The 24240-nt window shown below is 40.7% G+C and overlaps 1 protein-coding gene across 10 annotated transcripts in view; it reads right to left on the bottom strand.

Moving 5' to 3' along the window:
• RGS6 (regulator of G protein signaling 6) overlaps positions 1-24240 on the bottom strand; it is a 673554-nt gene that overhangs the window by 484771 nt on the left and 164543 nt on the right. Inside the window, exon 1 of one of the 10 annotated variants that reach the window (XM_049898650.1) lies at positions 13042-22275. The exons of the other annotated variants lie outside the window; for them this stretch is intronic. The gene's annotated coding sequence lies outside the window, so the exon portion shown is untranslated. Of the gene's footprint in view, positions 1-13041; positions 22276-24240 lie in introns of those variants that run through there. 10 annotated transcript variants of the gene reach the window in all.

Raw genomic sequence — 24240 nt, 5'->3', positions numbered from 1 at the left:
ATCTGTGGGATAAATTTGATCCGAACTCTGACAGTTTGTGCCCTTTATGATGGAGAAAACCAATGCCCCTAACTCTTTCCCAGCCCATACTGTCAAAAGAACTAATTCCCACCACGTGATGTATGAAGATGTGGAGTGTGTTCATGCTCAGAAAATACCCATGCACAGCCACACACTTCCCAGTCCAGGTTCCAGCAGTCAAGGAGAATCCTAGTGAGAGAGTGCCCGCCACACTTCAACACTACGTAGCCTTTTTCAGAGGACAGAGAAAGGACAAAGACAGGAGCTTTCGATCTTATCAAAGAGGCTAGAAAAATGCAAGTGCAATGACAGCAAACAGTAGTTGTACAGAGTTGCTGAAATGCAGGGTGCCTACTTGAGGCATCAAAGGGATTTTGGGGAAGGAGAGGCTCTGAGGTTCAGAAGGCTCAAAGGAGGACCGTGGTCCTGAGCCAGACCACAAGGAGGGGAGCCTTTGGATAAGAGAGAGGGGTACCGACTAGGTAACAGAGGCACAATGAGCAACAACACAGCTGTCCCTGAATATTATAGCATCTCTCATCCTTGACTTTGGAAAAGCTTATGTAGTCCAGTTTGTTGTTTTTTTGTATGTGTGTCTGTCTTTGGTTTGAGTCAGAGGGAGGTATCAGCCACCTAACACAATTGCCACCAACAAAGAAATGGCCGATACGTTGGTGTAGCTGGCTGTGCATTCTTGCTTTCAGACTTTTACCAAGAAGCCTCCGTTCACTAAACCCTTTGCTTGGCTGATGATACCAGGCTGTGTAAGAGCTGGTCCCTGCCCATAACGAGGCACAATCCAGTGAGGAAACAGTGTAGAGAGATGAGGTGACAGACACAGGAGTTGTGTGTAGGGCATACAAGAAGGGCACGCTGGCCAGGGAGTTGAGACGGGCCTCCACAGAATCCACCAGCTGGGCTGCATCTGGGGATGAGTGGGAGTCTGCCAGGCAGAGAAGGGGGAGGAAGGGTGTTCCAGGTAGCAGCAGCAACACAGGCCAAGGCGTGGAGTGGTGAAAACTAGTAGTTTACAGCAGCAGATACCACCTCTTCATCCCTGGTCTGTTTGCTAATTATAGCCTTCCTGCGTCTTAGCAAGACAGGAATCTCTGAAGATCCCTAAGGATTCTTATAAATTGCTCTGTTGTTGCCACTCATTCACATGAAAGACAAAAAAAGATTTAAAAAAAAAAACAAACCCCACCAAAGACCAACATCAAGAGAATGATTTGAAGTGCCCATAGTACATTCAGATGAGCTTAACTGTGTCCCTACCTTTTTGGCACCAAGGAAGATGATGCTGTTTATAAAATCAATTCCGATCCCATTTAGTTTGGAATAGAGTGTTCTCTGCTCATTCTCTAACACAAGAACAGATATCCATGTATAAAAAATAGAAATAAATAAAAAAACAAACGCATTGCCGTCGAGTCGCTTCCGACTCATAGCGACCCCATAGGACAGAATAGAACTGCCCCATAGGATTTCCAAGGAGTGGTTGGTGCACTTCAACCGCCAGCCTTCTGGTTAACAGCTGACCTCTTACCCACTAGAGTTCACGGTTGGTTTTTATTGAGCTTAGGGTTGTTGTGTGTTTTGTTTATTATTAACAACAAGTTAACACTAAAAGGAATTTCTCCATTTTAAAAGGAAAATTGACCCATAAAAAAGGATTAAAAAAAAAATTAACATTTACCCCTTTTCACTCTGGACTTGAAAATGGGAATTTAAAAAATAATTAACATTTACTTCTTTTCACCCTGGAATTGAAAATAGGAAAATAGAAAGCTAAAGATTTCAACTGACAACTACCATTACCATGTTTCAAAATGACACAAAAAGGATACACACTGACTTTTCCCCCCAGGGTTCTAGGGTGGTGGCTCTTAACATCCTGGGCCCATTACCCACTGCATGCAGCATCTTCCTCCTCCTTTGCTTCTCTTTTTGACTGGCTCCTGATGGGCCTTTCCATCCGAAAGAGAAACAAAGGAAGGAGACTGTGGTATTTTGCCTCCAAAGGTGGCCATCAATGAACCATGCCTTGTGGTATCCACCCCCTTATGCCCCTTCCCCCTCTAATCTGGGCTGCCCTGAATAACCAGTAGAATACAGATGCTACCTGACTTCCAAGGTTGCTCAAAAGAAGCCTTGCAGCATGCCCCTTGATCTCTTGGAGCCCTCTGCTGCTGTTGGGTTCCACCATACTGTGAGATCCCAGCCACCATACTGTGAGAAGCCCAGGCCACATGGAGAGGCCACATGTATGAACTCCAGCTGAGATCAGCTGCCAGCCATGCAATGAACCATCCTAAATGTCTAGTTCAGTCAAGCCTTCAGATAACTCCAGTCCTAGCAGCCATTTGACACAAGAGCACGAGAGATCCCAGCAAGAGCTATTTGAGTCCAGTTAACCCACAGAACTATGGTTTACTACAAAGCAAGAGATAACCAGAAGAGAATGTCAAAGGAATAAAAACCAAACTAGTTGCCATCGAGTTGACTCCAACTCATAGCAACCCCCATGTGCGTCAGAGTAGAATTGTGCTCCACAGGATTTTCAATGGCTGATATTTCAGAAGTAGAGTACTAGGCCCTTCTTCCAAGGTGCCTCTGGATGGAACTGAACCCCCAACCTTTTGGTTAGTAGCCAAGCATGTTAACCATTTGCACCACCCTGGGACTCCCAAGGAAATAAAAAGAAGGCCTGAAATTAAGGAAGTCTTTTCTACCTACTAAATGAGGTTGAAATTCCTTGCCCAACTGAGATTTTTTTTTTTAATTGAAAGGAGTTAATTATCTCTGGCCCCCTTCCCTACTGATCACCTGAAGATAATAGAGGCAAAGAAGTATATATTTTCTGGGAATATATACAAATTAACAAGCTTCATTTCTTAAGTCTCTGTATTTTTCTTAATTATTTTCAAAGTTCAGCTTTTAGCTGGGAAAAACATAAGCAGAAGTTTCTGAAACAAAGCAGGATTAGCCTGCCTGCATTGGCATCCTTCATTCAATAAGGCAACCAAACACATCAATATGGGCAACGTGTCAGCAGTTCCTATCTTTCCATATTAACCAAGGAATTGGCATGACATAAAAAATGTAATGGTTTTCCATTTCTGGTAATGACATTCATTTTTATATTTGATGCTTAACAGCAACACTCTCTCATGTGCAACGTATGATAGGCTGGTGATCGGCAGTTGTCCATTAAGGCCTTCAACTTTTTAAAAACATTAATATGTCAACGAAATATCCAACTTTCTGAGCTTTCCTTGAAACTGATGCAGACATGTGACACTGTTATATAGCCAGTGAGACCTAACTACAGGTTGGCTGAGGGGTTTTGATGAGACTTTTGCTATCCCGATAAAGGAGGAGAGCCGTTGCTAGCAATCACTTCACACCTCCTTTCTAAAATATGGACATGATTTATGGCGTCACAGCAGCCATTTTGCAAACATGAGAGCGAGTATAAAGATGAAAGCCAACACGTTAGGAAGAGCAGAGCAGAAAGAACAAAAGAACATGGGTCCCTGATGGCACTGCCAAGCAGTTGAGCCACACCTAGCAACTGCCTACCTCAAGACTCGCTATGTGAGAAGAATAAATTCTATTTGTTAAAACCACTGTTGATTCAGTTTTCTATTACCTGCAGCCAAATGCATTTAAATTATTTGGTAAAACTTAATAAGCCCATGTAAGGCTGTCTAAAGTACAGCAACTTAAATAAGATTTTTCTTCAGATTAAATACTCTGATCCCAAGTGGTTGATGATGAGGTACGTTTTTGTCCCCTATGACCACTTGTTTAAATTAAGTGACATACTCACATTCGCAACGCCCTTTAAATAGCATTCTGCCAAGAAGAGCAAATGACTGAGACTGACAGTCAAAAAAATATCAGATGAAAGAGCACTTGGCTTTCAAAGGCACAATGGTTAAGAAAAGTATCAGCTATTTGTGGGAGGATTTTTTTTTTTTTTGCTTGTTTTATAATAGCAATAATTGCCTTTGGAATATACTTACAGAACAACTGTTGTGGTTATCAAACATCTCAGCTTTGGTGTAGCATTTAGTCACCCACAAAATCCCCATTTATTGTCTCTCCTACTCCTCCATGGTTATCAGAATCCCATAATTAAGGCATAATGAAAGTAAACAGTGTCACAGAAAACTAGATGTCTTTAAAAGGAAAGTTGTTAAGGCAAGACAAAAACTCCTAAAGATAGCAGTACAGCCAAATGGAATTTCTAAGTGGTGATTAAAAAGAAGAATTATCACTTAAGTGAAGCATTTAGAGAACAAATTGACTCTTGATGGACAACAGTTTACTGAAATCTAGCAAGCATGCTAGTACAGCAAAACCCATACACAAACATCCCAAAACCCTGGAAAAGGAAGGCTGGAAAGATTTCTTCTGAAAAGCCAAAATGGGGGAAACCAACAGCTTATCAATATCTTGTCCTTACTCCAAGATTTACATCTCATTACTTCTAAAGAGGTTTGTTATACAAAACGAGGCATATAAAATATAAAAATAAAAGAAAATCCTTTGTTAAAAAAAGTTAACATGTGAGATGTGAGATTCCTGGTAGCTGAGGCAAAAAAAGAAACACTTTGCTTGACATAAATTCAAAAGGAGGGTAACTTTTTTTTCTGAAAGAGACTTCTTTTGGTAATTTATGATGCAAGAAATCTTATGTAATAATTAATAAGGCTCACCATTTCTCACTAACCCATATCTTTTTAACATGGCACACAACAGTTTATTTTTCTATATTTTTATAATACATCTGTATAGTACATCAAACCGGAAAAAAAAAAAAATATCACCGTCAAGTCAATTCCAATTCATGATGACCCCAGTCAGAACAGAACTGTGCTCCATAGGGTCTTCTTGGCTATAATCTCTATGGAAGCAGAGCACCAAGCCTTTCTTCTGATCTTCTTGGTGGAGATTTTTCTTCCGAACTTCTTGGTGAGTTTGAACAGCCAATGTTTAGGCTAGCAGCCCAGCTCAAATGATTTGTGCTACCCAGGGACCTTGTATAGTACATGTTGTTGTTAGGTGCCATCCAGCTGATTCTGACTCATAGCAGCCCTATGTACAACAGAATAAAACACTGCCCAGACCTGTGCCATCCTCACAATCGTAGTTATGTTTGAGCCCATTGTTGCAGCCACTGCATCAATCCATCTCACTGAGGGTCTTCCTCTTTTTTGCTGAACCTCTACCAAGCATGATGGCCTTCTCCAGGGACAGGTTCTTCCTGATAACATGTCCAAAGTATGTGAGACGAAGTCTCGCCATCCTTGCTTTAATGAGCTTTCTGGCTGGACTTCTTCCAAGACAGATTTGTTCATTCTCTTGGCAGTCCATGGTATATACAGTATTCTTCACCAACAACATAATTCAAAGGCGTCAATTCTTCCTCCATCTTCCTTACTCATTGTCCAGCTTTCACATGTATATGAGGTGATTGAAAACACCAGGGTTTGGGTAAGGTGCACCTTAGTCCTCAAAGTGACATCTTTGCTTTTCTACTCTTTAAAGAGATCTTTTGCAGCTGATTTGCTCAGGGCAATGTGTCTTTTGATTTCTTGACTGCTGCTTCCATGGCTGTTGATTGTAGATTCGAGTAAAACGAAATCCTTGACAACTTCAATCTTTTCTCCGTTTATCATGATGTTGCTTATTGGTCCTGTTGTGAGGATTTTTGTTTTCTTTATGTTGAGGTGTAATCCATAGTGAAGGCTGTGGTCTTTGATCTTCATCAGTAAGTGCTTCAAGTCCTCTTCACTTTCAGCAAACAAGATTGTGTTATCTGCATAATGCGGGCTGTTAATGAGTCTTCCTCCAATCCTGATGCCCCGTTCTTCTTCATACAGTCCAGTTTCTCAGATTATTTGCTCAGCATACAGACTGAATAAGTATGGTGAAAGGATACAACCCTGACACACACCTTTCCTGACTTTAAACCACGCAGTATCCCTTTGTTGAGTTCAAATGACTGCCTCTTGGTCTAAGTACACGTTCCTCATGAACACAATTAAGTGTTCTGAAATTCCCATTCATCGCAACATTATCCATAATTTGTTTTGACCCACACAGTTGAATGCCTTTGTATAGTCAATAAAACACAGGCTAACATCTTTCCAGTATTCTCTGCTTTCCGCCATGATCCATATGACATCAGAAATGATATCCCTTGTTCCATGTGCTCTTCGGAATCCAGCATACATATCTTTAATCACTTGAGTAATGTTTTTCTTCCATAATAGAATAGAACCTGTGATGAGGGAGAAATTTAGCTCTGTTCTGTTTACCTCCATAACCTGGCTCATTTTTTGATCAATTTTAGGTGTTTAATCAATGTTTACTGAATTAATAAGTAAACTGTTTTATGAAAGATTAGAATTTAAAGACCCAGAAATTCCCCCCAGGTGGCGCATTAGCACACGTGCAGAGGGACATGTGATGTATTTCTGCTGCAGCACTGTTTACAATGACACAGCAAAAAGGAAAAAACCCTAAGTGTTCATCTACAAGAGAGTGGAGTCATACAGCGGAATCTGAGGTAGGAATTAAAGTAAATAAACTAGAGCAACATAGATCAAGAAATGTTGCATGGAAAAATAGCAAACTGCAGAGCAATGCCTATAGGATAACATTCATATTATTTCCATATATGCAAAGCAACACTATATATAGCTGTCCAAAGCATGCAGGGGATTAAAAACAGCATATTTCAGATGCTGGTTGTCTTTAGAGAGGGAAAAAGAATGAATCTGGAAGCATACACACGGGGCTTCAGTCCCATCTGCAATGTTCTGCTTCTGAAGCTGAACGGTAGTTATATTGGCATTCTTTTTATAAGTATGGATACTTTTCATATGCCTGGGTATTTCATAATAAAAACAAGGAAAGCCTGAGAAACTGTCACAGCCAAGAGGAGCTTAAAGGAGACACGATGACTAAATGTAATATGGTGTCCTGGATGAGATCCCGGGACAGAGAAATGATACTAGGTAAAAACTAAGGAACTATGAGTAAACTATGAACTTCAGTTAATAATAATGTATCAAGACTGTATCATTAATTTTAACAAATGCACTACACTAATATAAGACGTTAGTAATGGTGAAAATGCCATGGTGTATGTAAATTCCATGAACTATCTTTACAATTTTCCTATAAATCTAAAAAACCAAAACCTAACCAAACCCACTGCCGTCGAGTTGATTCCGACTCATGGCGACCCTATAGGACAGTAAGTTTATTTTTAAAAGTAAACAACACAAAAATATTCTTCAACTGAAACTTTCTTAAAGCAATTTTTTTTTCCCAAAAAGTGTAAGTGGTAACAAACTACTAAACTTAAAGGTTTTTCTCTACAGGAAACGAAGCTAATATGGTCCAAATGTGTTGGTTTTCAACAATCTGACTTATTACAGAAAATGACTTAGAGAAGAGCAAGTTAATACAACCCCTAGATTGCTGTATTTCTCTCAGGTATCAGACAGATTGAGTTACCCTGCTGTAGGAGCTGGATAGCAGTCAAACATGATTTCATTCCCATGAAGGGAGTAAATCTGAGAATAGGGACCTACAAACAGCAAACTGTTTATTAACTGGCTGGGCCTCTTTCCACACCCCAAGCTTTCCTCCCTTCATGGCTTCCCTATCCTGTTGGCTAAGGCCAATTTCACAGTCAAGTGCAGCCAAATCCTTTATGTTCTCTCTAAAGACAAATGGAATAAAAAGATTCCTCGGCAGATACGGTTGTACCACATAGATTCCAAAATATTTAAGAGTGATTGTATTCTCAAAGCCAACTTCAGATGAGATGAAAATCACAGCAATTTAGAGCCAAAATGAAGCTTGAAGCTCAGCTCATCTGGCCTCCTTTACTCACGGATGAGTTAAACATGGTCTTGCAGAGATAAGGAATCTGGTCTAGGTTCCATCTCTCCGGTGTGTCCTGCCTGTACTGTTCTTCATGCTGCATTCCACAAGATCCTATAAAATCTAAGGGTGCCTACCCACTAGGGCAGCTATTATCAGAAAAGTGGAAAATAACAAGTGTTGCTGAGGATATGGAGAAACTGGAAATTGGAATCCTCATACATTGCTGGTGGGAATGTAAAATGGTTTGGTGGCTCCTCAAAAAGTTAGATACAGAATTACCATATGACCCAGCAATTCTACTCCTAGGCATATACCCAAAGAGTTGAAAGCAGAGACCCAAACAGATACTTAGATACCAACATTCACTGCGGCATTTTTCACAACAGCCAAAAGGAGGAAACAACCCAAGTGCCCGTCAGCAGCTGAATGGTTAAACAGAACGTGGATAAAATATTATTCAGCCATAAAAAGGAATGGTGTTCCAATACATGATACGGCATAAATGAACCTGGAAAACGTGATGTTAGGTAAAATAAGTGAGATACAAAAGGACAAATATTGTATGATCCTATTTATGGGAAATATCTAGAATAGACAAAGACATAGAGACAAAAAGTAGATTAGTGGTTACACATGGGCTGGGGTGAGAAGGGAAGGGGGATTCATTGCTGAAATGGGTACAGAGTTTCTTTTCAGGAGAAGGATGGGACAGTCTGCTTCCATAAAGATTACAGCCTTGGAAACCCTATAAGGCAGTTCTACTCTGTCCTATAGGGTTGCTATGAGTTGAAACTGACTCGAGGGCAATGGGTTATATGGAATTTCTTTTGGGAGATGAAAATTTTTGGAAACAAATAGTGGTAACGATTGCCCATTGTGAGTGTGAAAAGGTTAAGATGGCAAATTCTATGTTGCATATATTTTACCACACACACACATGAAAATCTAAAGGTGCTTAAGGCCTTCCATAGGTAAAAATGGGGAAAAATATATCCTTAGCAGAGGTACTGGAGCTCTTCCTAGGGAGAGATTCACCTCACACAGTAGGAAGTTAAGACCTAGGAGGAGGGTCTATACAACAGGAAAGAATGGACCAATGGCTGTTTGTGAGAACAGGCAAGGGAGAGGGGAAGACGACCAGACGCCTGCGAGATGGTACGGAAAGTCAATCTGTGAGGAGGCCACCAGTGGAAATTTCCTTCCCTGTGGCAAGTGACTGGAGGGCATTACTTTTAGCATTGCCCAATGTGCAGCTTGGGAGCTCTGGTGGCGCAGTGGTTAAGAGCTCAGGCTGCTAGCCAAAAGGTCAGCAGTTGGAATCCACCAGGTACTCCTTGAAAACTCTATGGGGCAGTTCTACTCTGTCCAGTAGAGTCACTATGAGTTGGAATCGACTCGACGGCAATGGGTTTGGTTTGTAACGTATAGCTTGCTATTCTTGCTCTACAGTGTTATAAACCCTTATGCTGCTCCCTCTCCCCAAGTCTTCCATGAAGTTCCCCATACTCACAAATGCTCAGTAAGAGGGGTATGCTTGTCTAGTGGAAATCACTGTACATGCTGACTTTCTAATCTCAGTCAAGGCCTAGGGAAAGATGGGAGTCCCTGTGTAGTACAAATGGTTATGCACTCAGGTGCTAACTGAATGTTTGGAGATTCAAGTCCACACAGAGGTGCCTCAGAAGAAAGGCCTGGCAATCTACTTCTGAAAAATCAGCCACTGAAAACCCTATGCAGCACAGTTCTACTTGGACACACATGGGGTTGCCATGAGTTGGAACTGACTCAGTGGCAACTGGTCTAAGAGTACCTACTTTTTCAGGGGTCCATGTGTGGCTCAATTGATTTAAAGGAGAACTGCCTATGAAAAACAAACTATTAATTTTGTCTGACAAGGACCTGCAGTGTAAAGGAACTGCGAAGGCTTTTTAACAAATCTAAAGGGATTCAGGTTTTATGTTGAGCCTCTTCTGAAGGCTTTAAAATTTCTTTTCTTATCAATACAATTTGATGCGCAGTATATACCTGGTATCTGACAACATGCCTCATAAAAGTAACGATGAACTATAAAGCCATTTCCAGTCTTGCTTCTTCTGGTCAGCCCACATGGGAGCTGGAGCCCTGGTATGGGGGGACACTGGGTGAAGGGAGAAGGAAGAGCTGTCCACAGAAACCAAAACGCTCTGACCCCAAGCTGAACTGCCTGTTAGTGACAAACAGGAAATTCCAGGGCTGGCCAGGCTAGGAGGTGGGGAGCAGTAAGAGAATCCTCTTCTTTGTCCTTCTTTGCTCATGAGCCACCCTTCACGGGAACTAAAAACATTAGCATGTGAAAAATACAGGAATTGATTTAAATGATCTGGTTCTAGTAAACATTATTTTCCCATACAATAGATTTTCATCAAATTACCAGGAAATAGGGCCAGGACATTTGTTTTTAAATTTGAGAGCAATTTCTCAGCCAAGAAAAAAATAAATAAAACTGGATAGGGCAGGTAAATCTTCATATCCCTAACAAGAAAGCACAGAATAATTAACCCAGTTTTGATCATCAGCAAACTAATATACAATGAGTAGGATCTTCTGTCATTGCCCTAATTCTTTTGGCAACATTTATTTAAATGTACAGTAGTGGGTCACAGGCAATTATTAAGTACTGTTTAGCTGTGTATACTTATCACGCTTTGCAAATGCAGAAAAATAGCAAGTTTCCACTATGCTCATTGGAAGTGATCTAATTGGGTTAGGTATGTGATAGACCATACGTAGCAGTGAGTTTCCATCTTCGGTCCTGCCTCCATTTCCTGAGAACTTTCTATATGCCAGGCACTGCTCTGAGTACTATTCCTGTTATCCTTGTAGAAATTAATTCTAATGGGGGCAACCACAAACACACACATGACTAGAATAATTTCAGAGTGGTAAGTGCCACAAAGACAAAACAAAGGTGTGATGAGTTAGTGGAGTCCCTGGGTGGTGCAAACAGTTAACATGCTCAATGTAACCAAAAGACTGGAGGTTTAAGTCCACCCAGAGGTGCTACAAAAGAAAGGCTTGGCAGTCTACTTCCAAAACATCAGCCATTTGAAACCTCTATAGAGCACAACTCTACTCTGACACACATGGGGTCACCATGAGTCAGAATTGATTCAGAGACAACTGATAAAAAAGAGCGCCCCTGGAAATGGGGTTGGGTATGAGGCTACTTTAGATAGGGCGGCTAAGGAAGACCCTTGTGTGAACAATGAGAAGCTATCATCTTTCCAAAGAGCTGGGGCAGGAACATTCTAGGCAGAGGGAACAGCAAGTGAGGTTGTGAGGAGGGAATGAGCTTGGGGGGTGCAGGAACAGAAAGACGGCCATGGTGACTATGACATAGTGAACAAAGCGGACCGTGGCACAAGATGAGGTGGAGCATACAGGCAGGGACCAGACCATGGAAAGCCCTGTAGGCCATGACAAAAAGTATGGATGTTATTCTTACAGCGATGTGAAACCACTGAAGAGTTTTCAAGCAGGAGAGTGAGCTAGTCTAATATAAGCCTTCAAAAAATCACTCTGGCCTGGGAGAATAGAAAGGGCCTGGGAAGGCAGGGGTGGGTTGTAAAGGGAGCAGGGAAATCTGGTAGCAGCTGTTGTAACTGTCCAGGTGAGAAATGATGGTGGCCTGATGTCAAGTAACTACATGAGACTCTTCCCTTCCCCTCTTTGTAGTACATCATTTCAAATGAAGTCCTGCTCCTTCTGGTTTTCCAAGGAGAGCAAAAGCCTTAATAGTAATGTAGTCATTCATACATGGTGAATGTTGAGCTGAGATAACCTCTCAGCCAGTAATTGGAGGAAGCAAGACAGTCTACAAAATCAAGGGGCTGGTCACTCAAAAACACATTTATGTCATAACATGGAACAGAAGTGCATCACAGTGGGAAGCTTCAGCTTTGACTCAAATACGTGGAACCCACATTTATTTCTTATGAACAAAACATGCCCCAAAGACCACTGATGAGCAAAGCATGCCATCAATCAACACCCTGCCACCAAAAGTAGCGCAGGCAGCGCAGAGGGGTGCAACAGCTCTCTTCATTTAAAAAGGTAATGCCGTGTCTTAAATGTAGAGAAGAGATGGTTCAAAAAGACTTTGGTCTTCTCTTCGTTCAACCCAAAGCACAAACTCCTCCAAAAGCAGGTTCCTATTTATGGGATCATCCATCCCCACCTTGCCCTGGGGTTCCAAGATTTCACTGGCCTTTATTTCTGCCATTTTGTAGACAGCAGCCTGTTTGCTTTCTGAGGACCATAGTTATATTGTAAGTCCAAAGAATAACATGGAAAGGCAGAAAAATCTAAATCCTAGATTTGGAATAGATGAGCTCACTTATGTGATTTATTTCAAAGGATCTTGGATGATCAGAACTGATTGTTCATAATCCTGAGGCACTATCCTTTAAAAAGTTTAGTTTCAATAGTATAACGAAGAGCCACAAACTAATGATTTAAAAACAATGACTTAATCCAAAAATTAGAACATTACCAATGTTTACCTTTTGCTCCTACCCACCCCTAGCTGTCACCGTAATTTTGTCTTCGTCATTTCTTTCCTAAAAACAACGTAGTGTATTGTTGAAATTTGCATTCTTTTGAGTTTTGTGAAAAGGGTATCATATTCTTTGTATTCTTCTGAAACTTGTTTTTTCACTCAACAGTCATTATTAAGATTCATCTATGTTGTTTTATATATCTATAGTTCATTCATGTTTGATGACTTCACAATATTCCACTGCAGACCGTGTTGTTAAAAAATGCATTTCATCTTATCTCAAGGAGGCAAAAATACTCACGGCAACATACCCTGAGTCTTCCTAATCCAACATTTTATAATTATGGTACTAAAAGCACACAGCAATAAGTGCTTCCGAGAAAACACATAGGGTTTAGGTATTGCGGGGGGCAGTGGTGATTCAGTGGTAGAATTCTTGCCTTCCATGTGCGAGACCAGGGCTTTTCTCCTGGTCACGCACCTCAAGTACAGTCACAACCCATCTGTTAGTGGAGGCTTGCTATGTTGTTATGATGCTAAGACAGACTAGGAAGAAAGGCCTGGTGACCTACTTTTGAAAGATCAGCCAATGAAAACTCTATGGATCACCACGGTCCAATCCTGTTGTGTATGGGGTCACCAGGAGTTGGGCGTTGCCATGAGTTGAGGGCCAAATCAACAGCAGCTAACAACAATAATAACAACAGGTATTTAGTCATCAGGACAATTAACTGTTTGGGGACCTTTTTCATTAGTTACAACTATTTGGGCACCATTTGGCTGACCGATTAGAAACTGAATCAAAAGCAAAACTTTTATTTTTAACTTCCAGTTAGAAATCTTTTGTTTATTAATCCATGTTTTTAAGTACCAGTTCACAAGGTTTTTTTTTTTTCAGCCACTTAATTGCATAGAAACTGGTCAGCTTCAGAGTTGTCAAGGCATGCCTTGAGACAAACTTTGTAAGCCTCTTGGCCAGTGTTTTGGGTGTAAATTTTTTTTGGGGGGGTGAGGGGTGGGGCAGAGGATTCATAGTTGTAACCAGAAGCAGATGGGAAGGTCCAAGGTTGGATACCGTCATGAATTGAACTGTGACCCCAAAAATGTCTGTTAACTTGGCTAAGTCCTGATTCCCAGTGTGGTATGACTGTCTACCATTTTGTCATCTGACACAATTTGCCTATGTGTTGTAAATTCTATCACTGTGATGTAATGAGGTGGATTAGTGGCAGTTATTTTGATGAGATCTGTAAGATTAGATAGCATCTTAAGCCAATCTCTTTTGAGCTATAAAACAGAGAAGCAAGCAGAGAAACATGGGGACCTCATACTCCCAAGAAAGCAGTGCCAGAAGCAGAGCATGTCCTTTGGACCTGAGGTTCCTGTGCTGAGAAGCTCCCAGACCAAGGGAAGATTGATGACAAGGACCTTGCTCCAGAGCCAACAGAAAAAGAAAGCCTTCCCCTGGAGCCGGCACCCTGAATTCGGACTTCTACCATATGGGCTGTGAGAGAATAAACTTCCTTTTGTTAAAGCCATCTGCTAGTGGTATTTCTGTTATAGCAGCACTAGATAACCAAAACAGATGCTCAATCAAAAAACATTGCTCAAATCCGTTGCAAAATTCCCCTGCATAGGGCTCAGAAAAGAATTAAATCTGTTCCGATAAAGTGTAGTAAGGTGAAAAGAAAAGGAACAGGAGCAAAGAAGAAAGAGAAAAGGCCTTAATGAAAATCAAAACTCCACTGGGGACATTTTCAAGGTTACCTAGTAGAAAAGTTCAGCCTAAAGGGAAACGTCTGCACCCCTTCTTTTGGCAGCTAGAAGTCAGGCGGGAGGGCAAAGAGAAGAACTCCATTAATAATAGAACCAGGTTGTCATGAACTCAAAATAACAAAAGCCAACATCGTAGGAGTCAAACTCTGATAACTTCAGACCAATGGAGGCTGAGAGTCCTCCAGCCAAAGATCTCCGAAATCCAAAACATTCTCAGAAAAATGCTGCACCTTCCACAGCATCTTTTGAGTGGGGTGTCGAGGCAGGAGTCAGTCAATGCTGCTCAGGTCAGGGACACACGGACAGCTTCATGGGAGTCTTTTCTAAGACAGTAACCATTTAGTGTATTTTATACTCAAAACTGGAAAAAAAAAAAAAACATGGCTTTAGTATATCTCTAAGGGAAAGCAGAAATAAACACTGCAGCCTTGGCATTCTGAGCAAGGAGAGGAAGGAAAAGAGTAAATATGAGAGAGTCCAAGGAAGGCAAACCTTTCTCATGCAGAGAGAAATGAAGCAAAGATAACATGCAAGGAGTCAGGAAGTGTCTTCCTGATGGATGTCATTAAAACCCTTCTCATGCTTATTCTCTTCCTATACAAGCACAGCCCTAATTTCTACGCCCTCGGGAATAATCTGTATCTGCTGGAGAAATGATGGGCCGAGCAAGCCTCTGGGTAGGGACCCCAGCTCATATCTGCACCCAGGTACTTGGTGCTTCTAGACTAAGACCAAACTGTGTGGAGCCAGACAGCCTTGGACTGGAACCCCTTCTCTGCCAATCGATAATGTTAGCTGCTGGGCAAGTTACTTAACATCTCTGCGCAACAATTTCCTCACACATAGATTAACTTACTATAATATCCTAATATGATTTAAAGTCCCTGGATGGCACAAATGGTTAATTGCTCAGTTACTAACTGAAAGATTAGAGATCCAAATCTGCCCAGAGGTGCCTCAGAAGAAAGGTCTGGCAATCTACTTCTGAAAAATCAACATTGAAAATCCTATGGAGCACAATTCTACTCCGACATGGGGTCGCCATGAGTCGGGATCAACTGGACGGCAGCTGGTTTAATATGATTTGAAATCAGCAGATAGTGGCTGGCATGCAGAAGGCACTCGATAGATTTTAATTCCCCTCCCGCTTGTTTTCTTGATTCCCTATCTTCATGCCTTACTGTTGCAAAGATAATTACTCTCAATCATTCTACATATATCAAGTCTCCACCATGTTCTGTGAGGAAGAAAGCGATTCTAAATAAAGCACACCAGAGGTAATTATTATACTTCTATGCCAACAGTGAAGATAATGCTGCCCAAAGTGGTGGGCTCCTTACACAGTGGGTTTTCCCTTGAGAACAAATTAGAGGTGTGGCCAGGGGATTTAAGATTAAACACTATGTGCAAAAATATGTTATCTCCCTCCAGAAATGTCTTTCACTTGGGTATATATTTTAAGGATTTTACAGTTTACTTTATTATTTAAGAACAACTTTGGCTTCAGGGAGATGAGAAGCCACAAAACTAGACATTTAAAAAAAAAATCTTTTTTTTTTTTAATGTGGGTGAAAATTAACTTTGGTCTGTTAGTGTTTTATACATGTGCAAGTTTCAGAGGAGAGATCAATAAATGAGCTTTGACCAGATAGGCAGGCCTGGCAGACTTCACCTGATGCATTTCCCATTGATTGCTAAAAACAATAAAAGCATGAGCAAACGCTGACTGCAGCTACCATCGAAATAATGTGTTCTATTGAATTGAGAAAGAAATCTATTTTTTAATCTGAGGTGAGTAGAACTGTGGACCTTTGAGATCTTATAAACCAATTATCCACTCTGTTTTACAGAAACAGGGAACTTCTCAAAGTTGATGGTTGAACTAGGACCAGACTCAAGGCACTTGACTGCTCAATCCAGGGTGTTCTAGCGTTCCAAAATCATTGTGTTTTTCAGAGGAAACAAATGCAAATGCTTGCACACCTTGGAATGTCATCACGTGACTACTGTAATTCACTCACACGCCTATTCTTTAACCACCCGGTGGTAAGAACAGAGTTGCACACCCCTGGCAACAATCAGATTTTCACCCAGCTGCTTTGGAGGTCGACATGGGGTGTTCACGAGTCGGAAAGAACACAACAGCAACTAACAACAAGAATAAGCTCAGAGGTACAAGTGCTAGCACTAGTGACCCTCTCTGTGAAGCCTGAATGACCTCACCTATAAAATCCGCAAGGGCAAGGCTGTATAAGAATCAATGGAACTGGCTCTTACAATGGGAATAAAGTAATTAAATAGTATTTCATAAATGCCCTGATAAGCATGATGTGACTGGCCCTGGTTTACTTTTAAACGCTGTGGGAAAAGAAGCTGTCTTAATAATAATGATATCTAATTGGAGAGACCAGACTAAGAGAAATTATCAGAAGCTATTACCCTTTTACGCACAATAAAAAATCAATTAATTAAAGCACCACCAAACTGCCCCAGTCCCCAGGTATAAGACTGATAGACAATCTCATCTAATTCAGGCTATTTTTCCCATGGGGCACTTCTTCCAGCTCCTAGTCAAGCAACATACAGGTTCTTCTTCTCATTTTATAAGTATTTGCTTAAATTCATTAGAATTATCTTTAGTAGAAAGTTTGGCAAACAGGAAGGCTCAGAATGAATTAGAGAATATATACCCATACCCATTGCCACTGAGTCGATTCTGACTCATAGCGACCCTATAGGACAGAGTAGAGCTGCCCCACAGAGTTTCCAAGGAGCTCCTGGTGTATTTGAACCTTTTGGTTAGCAGCCATAGCACTTAACCACTACGCCACCAGGGTTTCTAAATTAGAGAATAGCATGAAATTTTATGTGTTAGGTTATTTTTAGTAATAACCTATAACCCACAAATTTGAACCACCCTTTCTAAGTGACTCAAAAGACCACCTTCATCAGAGAGAGCATGGTGGCAGGCACTCTTGGTGGTCCGTACAGCGTCCACATCTCCCTTCCTCAGTCCTCAGCAGAAAATAACTCTATGTCCAGCTCCAAGGGGAAAGGTCCAAATTAGTCTATGTCAGGTTTCTTAATCTCAGCATCACTGACATTTGGGGTTGGGTAATTCTTTATTGTAGGGGGCTGTCTTGTACACTGTAGGATATTTAGCAACATCCCTGGCCTCGCCTACTTGATGCCAGTATCATCTCCCAAGCTATGACAACCAAAGATGTCTCCAGACATGGCCAAACATTCCCTAGTCTATGTAAACTACAGACATTCTATTCTTTCTTACCACCAGTTGGTTCAAGAATAGGTATGTGAGTGAATTCTGGCTACTGAGATCCTACAGGGACGTTTTCTAGAGGGATTCTGGGAAAGGTCTCCTCATTTATAAACATGAAACACAAAAGGTAAGTACCCTTCTCATTCTTGGAGGTGACACTCAGAATTGCTGTACTCACAATGTGGCTGCATGAAGGGGCTGGCCTGAGGCAGAAATAAGTAGCCCTTGCTATGTGAGAGGAACATATTTCTTTACTCTTTACGCCAATTTAGGTAATAACTATTAATAAGAGTTATTACATCTAGATGGTGGGATCACAGATAATTTTCTCTGTAATCTATATCCTTTTCTTTATTGTCCCTTTCTCTACAATGAACATGTATTATGGTTTACAATAAAAAAATAATCATTTTGGGGGAAAAGAAAAAGAGGCTGGAAAAGGGACGGAACAAAATGTAAAAGGTCTTGATTTGGATCCCATCCCCCACCTACATCTGTTCAGTCTCAGACGACCTATAGCTATATGTTTATGTATTTTATATACATATTGACTCTAAAATCCGCAAGGGCAAGGCTGTATGAATTTAAGAATTAATGGAACTGACTCTTTACAATGGGAATAAAGTAATTAAATAGTATTTCATAAATGTCCTGATTAGCATGATGCTACTGGCCCTGGTTTACTTTTAAACACTGTGGGAAAGGAAACTGTCTTAATAAAAATGATATCTAACTGGGGAGACCAGACTGAGAGAAATCATCAGAAGCTATTACCCTTTGACCCACAATAAAAAGTAAATTAATTAAGGCACATCCAGTACGGGAGGAGGGGGGGTAATGGCTTAAAGGAACACAGTAGTTTTCTCCAGAAAATCCTGAAGAAAACATTATTTGCATCACAAAAAGGTCCTTCACTTTACTAAGATATTTCTTTTAAAAGGCAGTTCATTGAGAAGTGTGTCTGCACATCAGTAAGAGCAGAAAGCAAAGAGAAGCCCTGATACAAAAGCCTTCACCAGGGAAGATGAATCAGAAACGGGGATACGGTTTCACTGAAATTATTTTAATTCACTGAAATAATTTAGCAGGAAAACAGAATTTGATTTACAACTGCAAACTCTTTTGATGATGGCTTTACTATCCATTTGAGAAAGAAAGAAAAATGTTTAAAACCAAGAATACAAAAACATTTAAAGTTCCTTGTAGATGATACAGGGTAGAGACAAACGGGGACATAGCGGAATACTGGGGGAAAACAGCATTTAGATGGGAAGGTGATCTAAACTGGTACAACTTGAAAGAAATAACACATATTAATGACTATTTCCTTTGATATTGTGAAAGTTTTCAACAGTAATGGTATGTGTTACATTATTCTGAAGCTGCTAATCTCCTGCTTAAGGAAAGTCTCCCTTTGACTACAACTTTGTTACAGCAGGGAGCACTTTCTCCAGCCTACCTACCAGCTGTCATTCATTTCTCTACAAATATCGTGATTTCATTTCTGCAGGCTTTTTGAAACAAACGTGTTCAATGATTCCAACAGATACCTCCTAGATTCAGAGAGTGATTAGGACTAACTTTTAAATAAAACCACGGAGCAAGAAAACTATACAAAATCAAGCAAACATGAAAGCTGGGTTGGTACTATGCAAAACTTAGTTGGATTTCAATTCTTTGCCCTCAAAATGCTTTGACACAAAGAACATCCAACAATAATAATTTTTTAAATCTGTAGTCTATTTAAACTGGAAACCCTGGTGGCGTAGTGGTTAAGTGCTATGGCTGTTAACCAAGAGGTGGGCAGTTCGAATCTGCCAGGTGCTCCTTGGAAACTCTACGGGGCAGTTCTACTCTGTCCTGTAGGGTCGCTATGAGTCGGAATCGACTTGACAGCAGTGGGTCTGGTTTGGTTTTGGGTATTTAAACTAGATAACGTTTATTGAACACTTATTTTGTGCCAGGCACTATTCTAAGCATTTTACATATATTACATTCTTCTAAACCTTACAATATAATAATATACCATGGTCTGCCAAAAGAATGAACAAATCCATCTTGGAAGAAGTACAGCCAGAGTGCTCCTCAGAAGCAAGGATGACGAGACTTTGTCTCACATACTTCAGATATGTTATTAGGAGGGACCAATCCCTGGAGAAGGACATCATCATACTTGGTAAAGTAGAGGGTCGGTGAAAGAGGAAGTCCCTTAACGAGATGGATTGACACACTGCCTACAACAATGGGTTCAAGCATGACAACAATTGTGAGAGTGGCACAGGACTGGGCAGTGTTTCATTCTGTTGTACGCAGGTACTGACTCAATGGCACCTAACAATGACAATCCTTACAAGAACATGCTGAGATCCCCATTTTACAGATGAGGAGATTGAGCCAATCTAACATGAAGAACTCGGCCTAAGGTCACACAGTTAGTGAGCGGCAGGTTAGGATTGGAACCCAGTAGGTCTGAGTGGGGCTCCCATAGCATTAACTACTATCTCAATTTTGGGTGTACGATTAGAATCATTTGGGGCGATGTTAAAACCCTTGATACCCCAGGCTGCACCTAGACCAGATACGTCAAGCTCTCTGGGGGTGATACCCAGGCAACAGTATTTTCTAAAGCTCCCCTAGGTGATTGCAATGTCTGGCCAAATGTGAGGACCACAGCACTGTGCCATATTACTCTAGTGCCTACAAGGCTAGCTTTAACTCAGATGTGATGCTGTTTAACTCTCATATTTTGACATGACATTCAACATCAATTTGAAACTGGTGATTACCCAGGACGACTAACAAATAAGTAAACTACTGCTTTCTCAGAACAGAGTTTCTGCCTCCCCAAGTGCTATCTGCCTCCTAATTTAAGACACATCAAGCTTCCTAGAGCTACATTTACTTCCCCCCACCCCAAAAAGCATACTTAGAGTAAGTCCCTTGGTGGTACAAATGGTTAACACGCTTGCTGCTAACCAAAAGGTTGATAGTTTGAGTCCACGCAGAGGCACCTCAGAAGAAAGGCCTAGTGATCTACCTCCAAAAAATCCGTCACTGAAAACCCTACGGAGCACAGTTTTACTCTGACACACATGAAGTCAGCATGAGTTGGAGTTGATTCAATAGCGACTGGTATCTAGATTAAAGGCGAAGATCCACTGAGACTGCGATCGTGAGGCTTTAATCAAGGCTCTCAGCCTCTCCAATCTCCAGTCCACCCTCCATGAAGAGGGATTAACAATACCTGCCCCAAAAGTTGTTGAGAGGATTAAATATCAGGAGGCACACCATGTACGTAGCACATAGTGCCTGGCACATAGAAAGTACAAAAGAAACTTCTGCTGATTTATTTTTATTATTAATGTAAAAAGAATTTATAAAAAGTGCTACACCTGACGGTTACAGAATAGGAGCTTAAATACAGTGTCGGAGAACAATATATCTGCAATTCCTTTAAGTAAGAGCAATTTAATAGCAATTTACTTGTCCCATACACAGGAGTTTCTGTGAAACATAAAAGATAACATAAGGCATCTTGCTTGAAAGTATTTAATTCTATGTATGCAATTTATAATTATGTAAACATTATAATTATCTGCTGTTTTCAAGTTGGGCAACATAAAGACTGTGATAGATATGTGGCGTTGGCTAACTTCTATTCTGGGTCTGCTATAGAATTATACAAGGTCTTGTATGACAGGATAAAAATATATTAACACACATATATATATAACCCACTCCTCACTTATCAGCATGGTTAGGTTCCAAAGACCAGGTTGTTATGGAAAAATCGGCATTATGCGAAAATGAAGGATGACTACATCAGGTCACAAAATGGAGGATGACTATATCATTAAAACTGCCAAATAACATCATTACCTAACTGCCAAATTGCATCACTACATAACTGCCAAATTACATCATTACACAACTTCCAAAATACATCTGCCAGACCACTAAGAATCATGGCCCAGACAAGTTGATACATAGCCTTAACCATTACAGCCAGTGTTAACTCTCACATAGTGCCTTGGCATTCATCACTGCCAGAAGTACATTAACGTACAAACAGTAGATTTTTTACAATTGCTGTAAACACAAAATGTCAGATAATCAACTTGAATTATTAATATTGATAGACGGTAAGTGAGGAGTAGGTGTTTAGATATTTGAATTTTAAAGAACAAGTTTTAACAACTGAACTAAGAAACAAGTCACATTCACCTAATACGTAGGAATTAAGAAATTTAAATAATATCAAGAATTAGAAAGGACGTGGAGCAACAAGAACTCCTGTAAACTATTAGCAGGAGTATAATTTGGTACAACCACTTTGGAAAACCATTTATAATCACACAGGAGCGCTGGTGGCACAGTGGTTTAAGCATTCGGCTGATAGCTGAAAGGTCGGCAGATGGAACTAAATAGCCGTTCCGCAGGAGAAAGATGTGACAGTCTACTTCTGTAACAATTACAACCTTGGAACCCCTATGGGGCAGTTCTACTCTGTCCTATAAGGTCACTAAGAGTCAGAATCGACTCAACAGCAATGAATTTCTTTTGTTTAAAGTTGAACGTGTACTTATCCAGTGAATCAGCAATTCTGTCTCTAGGCTTATAGTTTAGAAAAAATTCTGGATGTGTGCACCAGAATACATGTAGAAGAACATTTTCAGATGTATTGTTCATCATCACAAAAATTGGAAATAATCCATAATTCCATCAACAGTGGAATATGAATCGTTAAACAAATTGTGGGATATTCTGATATCAGTATACAGAAAACATGAATGAACTAAAACATATAGAAATGTTGACAAGAACCAAGTTGCTGAAGATTATATAGTTATTCAATTCACATAATGTTTAAAAACTGACAAAAACTAAGCAAGGCAGTGTTTCAAGATGCATATAACCCAACCCACTCCCGTCGAGTCAATTCTGACTCATAGAGACCCTACAGGACAGAGCAGAACTGCCTCAGAGATGGCAAAAGTAAAGAAGAACAAAGGAGAGTGGTGGATAACAATACATCAAGTGATCTACCCTGCCCTACATTTCTGCTGAAAACCATGAAATACAGTGGATAAAATGTCTTTTTTAAGTGCATCAATGAGATAATAAGAAAGTAGTTAGTAATTCAAAGTGATTATGTGTACGTGTGTGTGTTTATACATATCTATCTGCCTACATACATGCATATCTGCATACACACACACACACACACACACACACACGAGTACTTGAACTTTGGTGTGAGGCCCAGCAGGTGAATCACGGCAAACTAAGAACTTGCTGAAATCCAACCTGTGTTCCCTTCGTCAAGCTGTGTGCCTACAGGGCTACGTCTGTCCAGATGAGAAGCCTTTTTCGATTCTCACAAAGCAGCCATATGAGCTAGTAGAGGCACTGCTCAAAAGGCTCAGGAACCTTCAAACAAAAACCAGGGCCTGGCAAGAATAGGATGGCTAAGAGGGGATCCTTCCCATCTTTACCACCACCACCGCCGCCAACAACAACAACAACACATACGGGTATGTTCCTAGATGAGCGTAAGGAAACTCGCCTGCCTCGAATCTTGGCCATGGACAGAAGATTAAAAAAAAAAAAAAGTGAGCCTGAGACTTCATCTCAACCAACCAAAACTCATTCCGAGTTTGCAGTACAAATTCACACAACCATGAGGGTTCCTAATAATCTGAAACATAATTAAGTACTTTCAGGAGAAATTCTTCTATAAACCAGACCTGGAAGAATCACCACAGATAAATTTATGAGAAAAATAAGCAGATCAAAATTAAAAATTAATCAGTTCATTCATTCACACCCACACCCACACACCCACACACACACAAAATCCCAGGAAACAAGGTATAGTGAGTGACAGCCAGCAGAAATCAGACTCACAAAGACTTTAATATAAAAATAACATACAGTCATCCCTCGGTACCCAAGAGGGATTGGTTCCAGGGCCCCCATGGATACCAGTCTGTAGATGGATGTTCAAGTCCCTTATATAAAATGGCGTAGTATTTACACATAATCTATGTATATCCTCCCATACACTTTAAATCATCTCTGAAACCAAAAACCAAACCCAGTGCCGTCCAGTTGATTCCGGCTCATAGCGACCCTATAGGACAGAGTAGAACTGCCCCATAGTTTCCAAGGAGCGCCTGGTGGATTCGAACTGCCGACCTTTTGGTTAGCAGCCTGAGGTCTTAACCACTATACCACTATGTATGTGTGTGTGTATACATACATATATACATACATACATATATATGTGTGTGTTGTTCTAAGGTGCTATTGAGTTGGTTCCAACTCATAGCAATGCTATATACAACAGAACAAAGCATTGCCCGGTACTGCGCTATCCTCGCAATTGTTGTTATGTTTGAGCCCACTGTTGCAACCATTGTGTCAATTCATCTCATCGAGGGTCTTCCACTTTTTCTCTGACCCTCTACCTTATCAAGCATGATATCCTTCTCCAGGGACTGGTCCCTCCTGATGACATGTCTGAAGTACGAAGTCTTGCCATCCTCGCTTCTAAGGAGCATTCTGGCTGTACTTCTCCCAAGGCAGATTTATTTGTTCTTCCGGCAGTCCATGGTATATTCAATACTCCTCATCAATATCATAATTCAAAGGCATCAAATCTTCTTTCAGTATCCCAGCAACACGCAAGCCACCACACCCTGACGACCCCAAT

The sequence above is a fragment of the Elephas maximus genome, chromosome 10 (genome assembly GCF_024166365.1).
Source record: "Elephas maximus indicus isolate mEleMax1 chromosome 10, mEleMax1 primary haplotype, whole genome shotgun sequence".
In the NCBI taxonomy this organism is placed as follows: domain Eukaryota; kingdom Metazoa; phylum Chordata; class Mammalia; order Proboscidea; family Elephantidae; genus Elephas; species Elephas maximus.
Note: the sequence above shows the minus strand (reverse complement) of the source record. Positions and strands in the feature narration are given on the sequence as shown.